Genomic DNA, 15179 nt, shown 5'->3' with positions numbered 1-15179 from the left:
TAATGCTCTAAAATGTTTTCCGAGAGATAACCATTCTGACCACATCGTCCTATTACTAATGAAAAATACACGAATATGGACATTTTATATCTTATGACTTTATTATTTATCAAAGTATCTGAAGCATCAAATAAAAAGCAGAAAAAAATATCAAGGATAACCATTGGCAAAAAGAAAGGTAAAGCCATTTCAGGTCAAATATATCAATTAAAACATGTTTATGGCATCATTGTGTCATCAAATCTGACATTTCTGCTCTCATTAATGTCTGGTTTATATCATCCTTATCATTAATCAAGAAGATATGCATAATTTGAAAAGCAACATAATGATACTTTTAGCAATTTGGGGACCAAATGGTGTTTTTTTCTTTACGAGAACCACAGTAGCCTTTATGTCGAAGCAAACACAATTTTAAAAGGGGTGGCAATAGGAATGAACTCTCTGTGACACTTTATGTGTCTTGTTAAAAAGCACAACTTTCATAAACGGTGACGAATTCCGATTTAACTCTTTGTAATGGAAGTAAACCATATTAATGCAAACTTATATTAGCCAGAAATATTTTAAAGGACAACCGGCAAATAAGATGGTTTTCAGCTTGGTTACATCTTTTCCAAAGTTCCATGGTCGTCACCATGACTTTGTTAATTGTTACTTGAAATTCATCTTTAAAATAACATCAACTGTACATCTCATGTTATCATTGGAATTCTGTTTGTTGATTTTGATTTTGTTTATTATTTTTTTCTTGTTTTATTGTCAATCTGATTGAGATCAAACATTTACCATGCTTTGTAAGACTTGTTTGTTGTCACGTGACTTACATGCACTGTGCGACAACAAGTCTAAAGAAACCTAATGAAAAATCTGACTTTATTCACATTGTATATATAGCCTATATAATAGTCGGTACATCATAGTCAATGTGATGAATTAATAAAAGCTAATCATAGATACAAGATTTATGATTTAATATGCCAGACTCGCGTTTCATCTACAAAAGACTCATCAGTGAGCCATTAACATCAATAAATTGCTTTGGGTCCTAATCATATAAGCAAAATATGTCGGAATTGTATCTGTGTCTCGGATTGTCAAATTTTAAAGCAAGAAATAACAAACGTTGAAGGAATTCGCCAAACGATGTATTCCATCTACACTTTTCCGGTCTTATTTCATTTACTGCAGGTGTTTTGGTTTTAAGAAAGTTAAATCGGTTTTCAGTACATCGTTAACTTTCTAGAATAAAAATTATTATTACATGTACATGTAGTTTTTGATTAATCGTTGAACAAAAGCCTAAATCAAAATGTTTGCATATGTGACAAAACATCGTTTGGTAAGGATGTAGCATTATATATAAATACGAACAGGAAGGTCTTAAAATGTGACAATTTTGGCAGCTTTTGCTCTTTAATGGGAGTAATAATTTTAAAAGCTCAAAACAAATCAAAATGTGTTAACTCAAACATAATTGTTATTCTATTTAACAGACTAGTGTGATGCCTGAAGGTGTACTTTTTATTTCATAGGTTGGCCTTAAAAGATTAAGCTCATCATAACGTCTCATTAAAAAGTACAGATACATACCTTGTATAAAAATCAAGAAAAGAAAGCACAAGAATATATCCCGAATCTTCATTATAAAAATTAGAATTTAAAGTAACATGTTACTTAGTGCTGTATTAAACCACACACTGAATGTTTCTAGCTACATATTGGCTTACAACCTAAATAATTGAAAATTCATAATATTCTGAAGTAAACGTTTTTGTTGAAACTAAGCTTTCAATACTATGACGTGTGACAAATTCGAACAAAAGTTATTGATTAGCTAAATTATGTTTTGAAATGTGCATTTTTGTGTATGTTAATTTTATATCCCTTTGGAAAATTGACATTCCCTGGGGCCTGGTTTTCGAAAGTATCTTATATATGACTAAGACATGTCTTACGATGGTCTTAGGACAGGTCATAGTCGTAAGATATGTTTTCGAAAGTGTCCCAAGTTGTGAAATGTCACAACTTTTATCGTAAACTTAAGATACATCGGGACATGACTTATGATGGTCTTATGATTATCATAAAAGTTACGATCTATCTTCCACTGTTCTAAGGTGATCAATGCCAGTTGATCTTTGCACATGCAGCCTCCCATGCACTCTTTTTGACACTGTTTGTTGTTGTGTTGCTCAGTTTGCTAAATAGTTAAAATTTATTTATTTTCTCCACTTCGTCAATTCAAAATTGAATCTCCTGTGACGTAAAATCTGTACTCAGGCCTTTTCTTACTCATGATTATGTTTAATAAATAGATATATATTGTTTCTTTCCTTATAAAGTAGTTTATTAACGTATTTGCACGGGCATTTCGTTAAGCGGGTACTCGATATACTAAATCTTAAAAGTATTCACAACTAAATAACACATCATGTATAATTATACATGAACGGGCGAAGTTCTAAAATTTGTTATATACAAACTAAATGTAATCAAATTATCAACTCAGATTTTTATTCCTTTTCATATATATTTTCATGTTCATTATAATGAAAAAAATAAAATATTCGTAAATAATAAGAATGGTAATAATAATTATCTTCATACTTATTTTTTTATAGTTATTTTTATCATTTTTAATCTTTATTTGAAATAAAAGAAAATATGTTCACTTATGACAGTCATAAGAGCATCATAGGTATGACTATCTTGGGACAGCTTTGATTTACATTCTATGACATATCATATGATAGTCATACGATGGTCATAATTTGTCCTAAGATATATCTTATGACATATCTTAGGATACTTTCGAAAACCAGGGGCCTGTTTATCGAAGCTGTCCTAGGATTTGTCCTAAGACCTCTCTTAGGAATAAATAAGAATAATTTTAGGACCGACTTACGACATGTCTCAGCATGCACACCGAAGCTATCTTAGGACTATCTTAGCTAGGATGTCATAACCGCTGTCCTAAGTGTTAGCGTAAAGAAAAATAGGAATTTAAAATATTTAAATGTTTGAGAATGCATTGAATTTCACCAATAGTAAATATTTACAAGATTTAAAATTAAAAATAGTATTAGTATTATCATAAAGAAAATAAATAATATTTATCTAAATAATGGTACATTCAAACTTTATGAAACAAAAACAAAAACGCAAAAAATGTAACAACGTTTTATATAATAATTGAAACAAATGTTTGTAAACAGCAGTAACAATGAAAACTAATAAAAGACAATCGGAAACAATCATATATATTTTTGAGTGAGTTTAATTCGAAGTGTCACGGTTTTATACTTTACAGAGTTCAAAGGCGAATCTCGTGCATCTTTCATAAAAATAAGGAATACATAAATTGTTTCATTACGGATCACATGCGCTTGGGTAATGGACCCCCCTTTTCTAAACTTTTTTTCAAAGTAAATATTCTTTGATATTTTAACTTATGTACATTTTTTTTTTTTTTATTTTTTTTTTATATATATACGATGCCCCTCTATTCTTATTGTCCACGTTGAAAATATTAATAGAATGGTGTCATATATATACTACTGTTTTTGTAATATCTTTTGGATAAGAGCAAGAACACATTAAATAAGTGAAAATAGAAAAATATTTAGAAAAAGGGGGATCCATATATAGGTGGCAATCGTATTTATTTACAAATAAACCATCATAAAATATATCCTAAAAGTAGGACCATCCTAAGGCCATCTTAAGACACCTATTTAGGTGTCCTAAAGTTAGGACGATTCCTACGACTTTTCCTAAGTTACGACGTGTTTGATAAACGCACTTAGGACAAAGATACGTCCTAAGTTGATCTTAGGACATGTCCTAGTCCTAAGAGCGCTTCGATCAACAGGCCCCAGGCCCCTGGTCTGTATTTTCAGTGAGTATTTTTTCAATAAACATCTTAGAAATTCTAGCTTTTACTTCCAATCCATATTAAACAAATACAAATAATATGATGTAGCCAATGATATCAAGTATGTTCTCAAAATTTCATTTTGACATATATTTCCGAAAGAATATAATAACATACACACAAATGCGCATGCATTTCAAAATTTTCTTCATTGAAATGAAAAACATTACATATTAATTCCGTATCATTTTCATAAGTGCACTGTACATCGTATTTTCTTACTAACATTTATTAAGATAACAACCAATAATATCATTATACTAATTTATAATAATCCCCAATCCTTTTCTTCTGTTTGTTTCTTCCATTTTGTTTAACATCGGAATATTACACCATTCCTGTGATATTTGTTGCCGCCGCTTGTAGGCGGATGCTAATTTTAAATTATATACATCGAAATAATGGCAATATATTGAGTCTTGTTGTTTTCCAAGATATTATTTAAATAGGTATGTGTTCTTTACTTGGAATACATTTCCAGAATTGAAAAGGCCATGTATATTGTATGTTTTCTAAGCCTTTTCCAGATTGTAATGGATTGATATTACATTCATCAATTTTAAATTACTTGAGACAACTGCTAAAAATTTCATGTATCTTCATCAAAAAACTGCCACAACAATTACTTATGCAATAAAGTGAACTAAGATGTAGAATTAACTTTTGTTTTATTTAAGTATCTTATTCCGGCCTCGTTTAACGTTAGTAGTATAAAATCATTTGATTTGGTTATCACTTATTAGTTATCTTAATTCTGATATATATATACATTTCTAAATTATAATATATCCATATAATATATATATATATATATATACATATCAATAAAGAATTAATGGCAACAACAAAACATATGTATTACTTACAGCATTCATTACAGCTCACAAGGATGTTTTTGTTTTTGTTTATTGCATTTTTACAATTAACTATGAGAAACATAAATGTAGTTATAAACATAGACAAAACAACAAACAGACACAAAAAACTTATAACAATATTAAATTTGTAAGATTTATGGTGATGCGGATAAGGTAAAAAAAAAGTGCAAAGTGAGAGTACAATAATGTACCTAGTATTTTATAATAAAAACTTTTCTAGTATTGGAAGCCAGGGGCCTGGTTTTCGAAAGTATCGTAAGATATGTCATAAGATATATCTTAGGACAAATCTTATGACCATCTTATGACTATATGTCACATGATGTAAATCAAAGCTGTACTAAGATAGTCATACCTGTGATGCTCTTATGACTGTCATAAGAACATATTTTCTTTTATTTTAAATAAATTAAATGATTAAAAAATGATAAAAAGAATATAAAAATAATAAGTATGAAGATAATTATTATTACCATTCTTATTATTTACGAATATTTTCTTTTTTTCATTTAAATGAACATGAAATAATATATGAAAAGTAATTAAAATCTGAGTGGATAATTTGTTTAAATTTAGTTTGTATATAAAATAAATCTTGAACTTCGCGTTTATGTATTATCATACATGAAGTGTTATTTGATTGTGAATACTTTTTAGATTCGGTACATCGAGTACCCGCTTAATGAAATGCCCGTGCAAATACGTAAATAAAGTACTATATAAGGAAAGAAATAATATGTGTCGGTTAGTGTATGGAAAGGTATATACTATGAAATTTAGAGCGAGGGGCTTGCCCCGAGCTCTTAATTTCATAGTATATACCTTTCCATACACTATCCAATTTAGCACATATTTACAACTTGAGTAATCCTGTAATTAGTCTATTGATATGTTTTGGCTGACTAAGTGTAGCTCATTTACGTAGTTTTGTAAATCTACTCACTAGTATCATTGTAAAATATTGAATCCAGAATGAAAAGATGGTAGCTGCTGGTGTAAGTATGTTTATTGACATAAAGCGGTTTTTTTTTATACATGTACTTCTTCACATGGTAAGATGACAAAATAAATTGACTAAAAGCAGGCAATAATTAAATTGCAATGGAAGCTTTACATTCTTGAAAACATTTTTTTCAATTTCACATAAAAACTAAAACTATAATAAATTTTACACATATAGATAGTTTGCAGTGGCGGATCCAAAAAGGGGGAGGGGGAGTTCAGGAGGGGGATGGAAAACGCCCTTTTTGTGATGATCAATGCTTTTGAATGAGAACATACAGTTGGACCCCCCCCCCCCTCCCTTTATTTCGGGTTGGAACCCCTTTTAAAAATGACTGGATTTGCCCTGGTATGTACCCATAGGTAGTCTAGTGGATAGTTTTCATGCATGAAATATTTGTCACTGGACATTTAGCAACCAATAATCAATCAATTCATATCGAAATAGATCAAATTGCTTTAATTTCCCTTCACAAGGTTTCGTGGTTCACTCTTTTTTGTGTACAAAGTAATTGCATGGAAGATAAATGATTACAATTTTCAGATGGCTTTGTACTCTAATCAAGGTATAAAAAATCATATTTGTTACTCTTTATTTAAATGAAAGAAACTTTTAAACGTCAAAAACATTTTTAGATCCTAAGATTAAATAGTAGGATGTTAAAAAATCAATTTGAAAACTAATTACAAACTATTTAGTTTAATTTGGAACACAGCGTTTATTTCAAAATAGCCAGTAGCAATTTTTTTTTAATATCTTGATTACGATACAATGAAATCTTACCCTTGTGGTCATTCATGCGTAGTTACTTAGTACATGGAAAAAGTATGTACTATGAAAATTAGAAGGCAAATATAAGCAATTTGATTGGACGAGAAGTTGTAAGTATGTGCTAAGTATAGTTATTTTACAAAATCATGAGTAAGAAAAGGAGTCCAAATTTTACGTCGCAGGAATTTCAAATTTTGATTGCAAAGTGGAGAAGAATAAATCTTTACTATTTTGCCGACTGAGCAACAAAACTATTATTAGGTCTTTCCACCTTTCCGTGGAAAGACCTTTTGATTTTGTTCTGATTATTATTAGGTCTTTCCACTTTACCGATTATTATTATTATTATTATTAGGTCTTTCCACTTTTCTGTGGAAAGACCTATTGTATTTGTTCTGATTATTATTATTAGGTCTTTCCACTTTTCTGTGGAAAGACCTATTGTATTTGTTCTGATTATTATTATTATTTTTTTTTTTTTTTTTTTCTTCCGCCAAATTTTGTTCTTGCGATAAATGTTTGTTTCGCAATATGTCGCTTAGATATTTCTCATATTGTATCGTATAGTTTATGCGCTTTTAAATTTCACCCTGCTAAGCCGAACCATTTTCTTTGTAAGAGTTATCTCCCTATTCACTGTTTATCATCTGTGTGCATCTCCTTCGTAACAAAAAAAGATATCGACAAAATTCTTTTTACAAATTGTTCGTTACATCCTCAGGAATTTTTGGCTAATTTGGATCAAAGCGATTTGATGAAATTTTATAGGAGTTATCTACCTTTATCAAATAAATTTGTCGTTATGTTTTTGTTACTCATAAACTGTAAGCCGTATAAACCTATAGTCTTTTTATTTAAGGTCCTTGGATCCTAACTTCGAAAATGAGGTCAAGGTCAAAGGTCAAGGTCATGTTCTGAATTTTGTCTTTTGCTTGTTTTTGCATTTCCCCCGATATTTTTAATGTTATATATTAAAGAACAAGTGCAAAATGTTTGTTATATTGTGATGAAGATATGATACATTTGGTCTGAGACAATCCAGCGACATCTTATTGGAGTTATTGCCCCTGAAATGTTTTATTTTAAGGTAAATTGATTATTACTTCATATTGGTACATGATAAAGCCATAAGATCTTTTGCAAAATGTTGGGTGACATATGACCTTGAAAAATGTCAACCGGAAGTGACCTTGAGTGAACCGGAAGTAGTCATTTTTGCACTTATTTCATGTAGAAGTACATAGAAACCATATATTTTTTGAATGGTCTATCATTTGAGACCGGAAGTGATATTTTATAACCGGAAGTAGCATATTATCTCCCTTTTTACAGGCAAAAGTATATGTAAACCATATATCTTTGGAATCAGTGTAAATAAAGCTATCATATGAGACCGAAAGTGACATTTTCTAAACCGGAAGTAGCCAATTATCTCCCTTTTTACAGGCAAAAGTATATATAAACCATATATTTTTGGAATCAGTGTAAATAATCTATCATATGAGACCGGAAGTGACATTTTCTAAACCGGAAGTAGCCAATTATCTCCCTTTTTGACAGGCAAAAGTATATATAAACAATATATTTTTGGAATCAGTGTAAATAAAGCTATTATATGAGACCGGAAGTTACATTTTCTATACCGGATGTTGACAATTATCTCCCTTATTTCAGGCAAAAGTCTATAGAAACCATGTTTATTGAATCAGTATGAAGAAACCTATGATTGGACGCCAATAGTAGCTTTGAGTAAACCAGAATTATCTTCTCATCAATTATTTAGAAAATTGATGTGGAAAGACCTTCAATTGTTCTTTGAACAATTGGTTTTTAATTATTATTATTATTATTATTTTTTTTTTTTTTTCTTCCGCCTAATTTTGTTCTTGAGATAAATATTTGTTTCGCAATATGTCCCTTAGATATTTCTCATATTGTATCGTATAGTTTATGCGCTTTTAAATTTCACCCTGCTAAGACGAACAATTTTCTTTGTAAGAGTTATCTCCCTATTCACTGTTTATCGAGTGTGTGCATCTCCTTCGTAACAAAAGAAGATATCGACAAAATTCTTTTTCTAAATTGTTCATTACATCCTCAGGAATTTTTGGCTAATTTGAATTGAAGCGATTCGATGAAATTTTATAGGAGTTATCTACCTTTACCAAAAAAATTTGTCGGTATGTTTTTTTAACTCATAAACCTTTAACCGTATAACCCTGAAATGTTTTTATTTGAGGCCCCTAGGTCCTAACTTAGAAAATGAAGTCAAGCTCAAAGGTCAAGGTCAAGTTCTAAATTTTGACTTTTCCTTGTTTTTGCATTTTCTCAAACACTTTTAAAAGATATATATAAAAGAACAAGTGCAAAATGTTTGCTTTATTGTAATGAAGATATGTTACATTTGGTTTGAAACAATCTAATGGCATATAATAGGAGTTAGTGCACCTGAAATGTCTAATTATAAGGTTAATTGATTATTACTTCATCTTGGTTCATTATAAAGCCATATGACCTTTAACAAAATGTTTGGTGACATATGACCTTGAAAAATGTCAACCGGAAATGACCTTGAGAAAACCGGAAGTAGCCTTTTTTGCACTTTTTTCATAAAAAAGTACTCAGAATCCATATATTTTGTAATATACATACATAAACTTATCACCAAAGACCAGAAGTGACTTTTGATAAACCGGAAGTGGCCAATTATCTTCTGTTTTACATGCAAAAGTATATAGAAACTATATATTTTTGGAATCAGTGTAAACGAAGCTATCAAATGAGACCGGAAGTGACGTTTAATTCACCGGAAGTAGCACATTATCTCCCTTATTTCACTCAGTATATAGAAACAATTCATTTATCGCATCAGTTTGAAGAAACTTATGATTTGATACCAATTTTAACTTTGAGTAAACCGGAACTAGCTTCTTTTCAATAACTATGAAAATTTATGTGGAAAGACCTTCAATTGTTCTCTGAACAATTGGTTTTTAATTAGGTCTTTCCACTTTTCTGTGGAAAGACCTATTGTATTTGTTCTGATTATTAGGTCTTTCCACTTTTCTGTGGAAAGACCTATTGTATTTGTTCTGATTATTATTATTATTATTTTTTTTTTTTTTCCGCCAAATTTTGAAATTTTTGTTTCGCAATATGTCGCTTAGATATTTCTCATATTGTATCGTATAGTTTATGCGCTTTTAAATTTCACCCTGCTAAGCCAAACAATTATCTTTGTAAGAGTTATCTCCCTATTCACTGTTTATCAAGTGTGTGCATCTCCTTCGTAACAAAAAAAGATATCGACAAAATTCTTTTTCTAAATTGTTCGTTACATCCTCAGGAATTTTTGGCTAATTTGGATCGAAGTGATTCGATGAAATTTTATAGGAGTTATCTACCTTTCTGAAATAAATTTGTCGTTATGTTTTTGTTACTCATAAACTGTAAGCCGTATAAACCTATAGTCTTTTTATTTAAGGTCCTTGGATCCTAACTTCGAAAATGAGGTCAAGGTCAAAGGTCAAGGTCATGTTCTGAATTTTGTCTTTTGCTTGTTTTTGCATTTTCTCCGATATTTTTAATGTTATATATTAAAGAACAAGTGCAAAATGTTTGTTATATTGTGATGAAGATATGATACATTTGGTCTGAGACAATCCAGCGACATCTTATTGGAGTTATTGCCCCTGAAATGTTTTATTCTAAGGTAAATGGATTATTACTTCATATTGGTACATGATAAAGCCATAAGATCTTTTGCAAAATGTTGGGTGATATATGACCTTGAAAAATGTCAACCGGAAGTGACCTTGAGTGAACCGGAAGTAGTCATTTTTGCACTTATTTCATGTAGAAGTACATAGAAACCATATTTTTTTTGAATGTCATAAATTAATCTATCATTTGAGACCGGGAGTGATATTTTATAAACCGGAAGTAGCATATTATCTCATTTTTTACAGGCAAAAGTATATATAAACCATATATTTTGGAATCAGTGTAAATAAAGCTATCATATGAGACCGAAAGTGACATTTTCTAAACCGGAAGTAGCCAATTATCTCCCGTTTTACAGGCAAAAGTATATATAAACCATATATTTTTGGAATCAATGTAAATAAATCTATCATATGAGACCAGAAGTGACATTTTCCAAACCGGAAGTAGCCAATTATCTCCCTTTTTACAGGCAAAAGTATATATAAACCATATATTTTTGGAATCAGTTTAAACAAAGCTATCATATGAGACCGGAAGTGACATTTTCTAAACCGGATGTTAACAATTATCTCCCTTATTTCAGGCAAAAGTCTATAGAAACCATGTTTATTGAATCAGTATGAAGAAACCTATGATTGGACGCCAATAGTAGCTTTGAGTAAACCAGAATTATCTTCTCATTAATTATTTAGAAAATTGATGTGGAAAGACCTTCAATTGTTCTTTGAACAATTGGTTTTTAATTATTATTATTATTATTTTTTTTTTTTTTTTTTTTCCCCCAACTTTTGAAATTTTTGTTTCGCAATATGTCGCTTAGATATTTCTCATATTGTATCGTATAGTTTATGCGCTTTTAAATTTCACCCTGCTAAGCCGAACAATTATCTTTGTAAGAGTTATCTCCCTATTCACTGTTTATCAAGTGTGTGCATCTCCTTCGTAACAAAAAAAGATATCGACAAAATTCTTTTTCTAAATTGTTCGTTACATCCTCAGGAATTTTTGGCTAATTTGGATCGAAGCGATTCGATGAAATTTTATAGGAGTTATCTAACTTTCTGAAATAAATTTGTCGTTATGTTTTTGTTACTCATAAACTGTAAGCCGTATAAACCTATAGTCTTTTTATTTAAGGTCCTTGGATCCTAACTTCGAAAATGAGGTCAAGGTCAAAGGTCAAGGTCATGTTCTGAATTTTGTCTTTTGCTTGTTTTTGCATTTTCTCCGATATTTTTAATGTTATATATTAAAGAACAAGTGCAAAATGTTTGTTATATTGTGATGAAGATATGATACATTTGGTCTGAGACAATCCAGCGACATCTTATTGGAGTTATTGCCCCTGAAATGTTTTATTCTAAGGTAAATGGATTATTACTTCATATTGGTACATGATAAAGCCATAAGATCTTTTGCAAAATGTTGGGTGATATATGACCTTGAAAAATGTCAACCGGAAGTGACATTGAGTGAACCGGAAGTAGTCATTTTTGCACTTATTTCATGTAGAAGTACATAGAAACCATATTTTTTTTGAATGTCATAAATTAATCTATCATTTGAGACCGGGAGTGATATTTCATAAACCGGAAGTAGCATATTATCTCATTTTTTACAGGCAAACGTATATATAAACCATATATTTTTGGAATCAGTGTAAATAAAGCTATCATATGAGACCGAAAGTGACATTTTCTAAACCGGAAGTAGCCAATTATCTCCCTTTTTACAGGCAAAAGTATATATAAACCATATATTTTTGGAATCAGTGTAAATAAATCTATCATATGAGACCAGAAGTGACATTTTCCAAACCGGAAGTAGCCAATTATCTCCCTTTTTACAGGCAAAAGTATATATAAACCATATATTTTTGGAATCAGTGTAAACAAAGCTATCATATGAGACCGGAAGTGACATTTTCGAAACCGGATGTTAACAATTATCTCCCTTATTTCAGGCAAAAGTCTATAGAAACCATGTTTATTGAATCAGTATGAAGAAACCTATGATTGGACGCCAATAGTAGCTTTGAGTAAACCAGAATTATCTTCTCATTAATTATTTAGAAAATTGATGTGGAAAGACCTTCATTTGTTCTTTGAACAATTGGTTTTTAATTATTATTATTATTATTATTTTTTTTTTTTTTTTCCCCAACTTTTGAAATTTTTGTTTCGCAATATGTCGCTTAGATATATCTCATTTTGTATCGTATAGTTTATGCGCTTTTAAATTTCACCCTGCTAAGCCGAACAATTATCTTTGTAAGAGTTATCTCCCTATTCACTGTTTATCAAGTGTGTGCATCTCCTTCATAACAAAAAAAGATATCGACAAAATTCTTTTTCTAAATTGTTTGTTACATCCTCAGGAATTTTTGGCTAATTTGGATCGAAGCGATTCGATGAAATTTTATAGGAGTTATCTACCTTTCTGAAATAAATTTGTCGTTATGTTTTTGTTACTCATAAACTGTAAGCCGTATAAACCTATAGTCTTTTTATTTAAGGTCCTTGGATCCTAACTTCGAAAATGAGGTCAAGGTCAAAGGTCAAGGTCATGTTCTGAATTTTGTCTTTTGCTTGTTTTTGCATTTTCTCCGATATTTTTAATGTTATATATTAAAGAACAAGTGCAAAATGTTTGTTATATTGTGATGAAGATATGATACATTTAGTCTGAGACAATCCAGCGAAATCTTATTGGAGTTATTGCCCCTGCAATGTTTTATTTTAAGGTAAATTGATTATTACTTTATATTGGTACATGATAAAGCCATAAGATCTTTTGCAAAATGTTGGGTGACATATGACCTTGAAAAATGTCAACCGGAAGTGACATTGAGTGAACCGGAAGTAGTCATTTTTGCACTTATTTCATGTAGAAGTACATAGAAACCATATATTTTTTGAATGGTCATACATTAATCTATCAGTTGAGACCGGAAAAGATATTTTATAAACCGGAAGTAGCATATTATCTCCCTTATTACAGGCATAAGTATATATAAACCACATATTTTTGGAATCAGGGTAAATAAAGCTATCATATGAGACCGGAAGTGACATTTTCTATACCGGAAGTAGCATATTATCTCCCTTATTACAGGCATAAGTATATTTAAACCATATATTTTTGGAATCAAGGTAAATAAGCTATCATATGAGACCGGAAGTGACACTTTCTAAACCGGAAGTAGCCAATTATCTCCTTTTTTACAGGCAAAACTATATATAAACCATATATTTTTGGAATCAGTGTAAATAAATCTATCCCATGAGACCGTAAGTTAAAATTTCTAAACCGGAAGTAGCCAATTATCTCACTTTTTACAGGCAAAAGTATATATAAACCATATATTTTTGGAATCAGTGTAAATAAAGCTATCATATGAGACCTGAAGCGGCAATTTCTAAACCGGAAGTTGACAATTATCTCCCTTATTTCAGGCAAAAGTCTATAGAAACCATATGTTTATTGAATCAGTATGAAGAAACCTATGATTGGACGCCAATAGTAGCTTTGAGTAAACCAGAATTAGCTTCTCATCAATTATTTAGAAAATTGATGTGGAAAGACCTTCAATTGTTCTTTGAACAATTGGTTTTTAATTATTATTTATTTTTTTTTCCGCCAACTTTTGAAATTTTTGTTTCGCAATATGTCGCTTAGATATTTCTCATATTGTATCGTATAGTTTATGCGCTTTTAAATTTCACCCTGCTAAGCCGAACCATTTTCTTTGCTTGTGTTATCTCCCTATTCACTGTTTATCATCTGCGTGCATCTCCTTCGTGTCACAAAAATATATCGACAAAATTCTTTTTCTAAATTGTTTGTTACATCCTTAGGAATTTTTGCCTAATTTGGATCGAAGCGATCCAGTGAGATCTTAAAGGAGTTATCTGCCTTTACCAAATTAATTTGTCGTTATGTTTTTGTAACACGTAAACCGTAAGCTGTATAAAAAAAATTTGACCAAAATGTTAGTCGCGACATGATATAACTGAAAAGTTTTTGTCAAAATGGTACGCGTCATTGTTTTAGGGGTTCCATGCCACTGAAATAGTAAAATGAACAAAATGAACTAATTATAGCCTCAAACTTTGCAGTTATCATGATGTATACATGCATCTTATCTTAATTTATCAACCAAGGTCCACCATCCTCCAACTCCCCCCCCCCCCCCCCCCCCCCCTTTTTTTTTCTTCTACTTTGAGGAATCCCATTTCGCCTTGAAGTTCAGTCCTGTACATTTTACTGTAAAAATGCAATCCTTCTGATGTACAAACTTCTTAAATAGAAATTTATTCCTGCAAAAATCGGCTCTAATTCATGTTCCCGTTAGACGCGGTCCGCTTGATTGAGAAATAAAATTCAATGACGTAGGAAAATCGTAAATATTGCTGAAATCCTACAATCAAATTTTTTAATCATGCATTAAAATACAAATCTGTGCTCCCGTAAACATGTGTACGTAAGATGCATGCATGATCCGTCATCAATGACCTGTAAATAATAAAACCAATAGTGATCATGTTTGTCCGATCAGTACACATGTGCTCTGTTCAACGGTCTCCCCTGAAAAGAAATTGACATATATATTCGAGGGTCACGTGACTTCACAACACCATCTCGCGCGCGGACCTAAATTGAGAATAAAACATTCCATATCCAAATAAGGAAAACAAAACTTCCAAGATAAAATTTACTCCGTTTTCCTACAAATTCAATCAAAATGCATACACAACAAATAGATGAAAAATGGAAGTCCGAGGTAAGATAGAAACTAGAGAAAATTTATAAACGAATGATGCTAGGATCAATTTTTATGAGGACATCTCAGGCGTCCGTTTGG

At 30.7% G+C, this 15179-nt stretch overlaps 1 long non-coding RNA gene across 1 annotated transcript; it reads left to right on the top strand.

Annotated features, from left to right (window-relative positions):
• Nucleotides 1-6926: 6926 nt before the first annotated feature.
• On the top strand, nucleotides 6927-11583 carry LOC127728223 (uncharacterized). Its single transcript, XR_007994048.1, has 2 exons — nucleotides 6927-7495; nucleotides 10121-11583. It is a non-coding gene; the product is annotated as an uncharacterized LOC127728223 (long non-coding RNA).
• Nucleotides 11584-15179: the final 3596 nt, after the last annotated feature.

Source organism: Mytilus californianus, unplaced genomic scaffold (genome assembly GCF_021869535.1).
Source record: "Mytilus californianus isolate M0D057914Y unplaced genomic scaffold, xbMytCali1.0.p SCAF_2, whole genome shotgun sequence".
NCBI lineage: Eukaryota > Metazoa > Mollusca > Bivalvia > Mytilida > Mytilidae > Mytilus > Mytilus californianus.
This window is presented reverse-complemented; position numbering and strand designations above follow the sequence as displayed.